A 1754-nucleotide genomic window follows, 5' to 3' on the forward strand; every position below is an offset into this window, starting at 1 on the left:
AAATTGTTTTAGATGAAAGTGGGGGAAAATAAAAATATTTAAAAATCAATAAAGCCTCCCAAAACAAAAAAGGAAACCATAAGTTCAGATTCTGCCATGGATACTACCTGCCTCAGTTTCCTCCTCTAAACAATGGGACAATAGCACCAAGCTTACTGGATTGTGATATCATATGAGATAATACATGTAAAGCACTTTGCAAACTTTAAAGAGTTATGTAAATGCTATTATACACATCTATGTTAATAATGGTAAATATACATATACACAATCAGTACAAGATAATTCTTGAGTAGGGAAGAAGATTGGGAAAGGTCTCTTGAACAATGTAATTAGTGGCCTGAAGGACCTCAGAGAGATTCTATCAGCAGAGAAGAAAAATGTAAGGAAAAGGATGTCAGGATATTTCATGAATTTCCCCAAATCCCAATGAGGATGAATATTAATGAATGATGAGGTTTTTCAAAACGTCTTTTATGCCATTTCTTTTTATAGTAAGCTAACTTTTCAAAACACACTGTTCCACACATTATCCAAGAATTCAAACTTTAATAAAAAAAAAAAAAACTAAGCAGAAATGCATAATACAGTAACTGTGTCTGACAAAATATATAATATTCTAATGTGGTCTCCCCCATCTTTGCTAAGAAACAGGATATATTTTTCATTATTTAAGACCATTACTGGTTTTCACTTGTTCCTTTACATTATTGCAGTTATTGGATATATGGTTCTGCTGCTTTTGATACATCAATTTATATGAAACTCCCTGTGTTTCTCTGAATTCTTCATATTTGCCATTACCTTTAGCTGTTGTGGTTTGTGGGGATGTTGTTGCCCAATAATGAGTTCTTGTCAAAATAAACATCATCCTCCCTGATGTCCTACAGTCCTTTGTATTGCTGTGTTTATCAGCAGAAAGGAGAAACTGAGCCTCCGAACGCTTTTATCCCGAAAACTCATCTTTCAGCAGTCTTGCAACCCTACTATCTAATTTCCTTGCTATGAATAGAAGTTGTATGTACATTCACTGGCCGACTGGACAGAGTCCCATGTGTAAAGGATAAAGTGAGTAAAGACCCGCTCATGGGCATATGGCCTTAAATTATGTCCTAATTATGATTTGAAACTTTGCAACAAGTTGAGTTATAGCTAAAAAGCTGCAGGTGTTCCATTGTCTTGAATGAACTTTCTCCTCCTGTTTTCTACCACCACTCAATTAGCATTTAAGTACTTCTTTTAAAGGCACTTTATTCTTTTGTTTCTGGGATAGATTTCTATATTTAGAATATGAACCTCGATTCTTCCAGACATCGGGAGAAAAGATGGTGGGGGGGTGCTTTTGTTCTATTTAATCTTGTGTTTTGCAGTTTATTCTTTGCACTTCTTTAACTGACACGCTATTGGTTAGGAAATGCCCTTTCTTGGAAGATCATAATAAATCCCTTTTTGCTTTTTTTTACTCTTAGAGTCTCTGATTTTAATTTGGGCTGTCTAAATTTGGGGACTTGTTCTGGGATATTTCCTGTTCTTGAGGGGTCTCTTCCATACTGAATCCTTGGTCAGGCACCCAGTGGAGAATTCCCTGGGTACTTGGACTAGGTTCAGGAACTTCTGCTCTGACTGGGTAAACTATCACAGAAAGACCCTTGGAGAAAGCAAAAATGGAATTGGGTTAGCAAAGGCAGAAGATTAATTTGGCCCAGGAGATAAGCCAGCTGAGAAAAATTTGAAATCAGTCAGGTAAGTTGTGT

This window comes from Antechinus flavipes, chromosome 6 (assembly GCF_016432865.1).
Source record: "Antechinus flavipes isolate AdamAnt ecotype Samford, QLD, Australia chromosome 6, AdamAnt_v2, whole genome shotgun sequence".
NCBI classification, from domain to species: domain Eukaryota; kingdom Metazoa; phylum Chordata; class Mammalia; order Dasyuromorphia; family Dasyuridae; genus Antechinus; species Antechinus flavipes.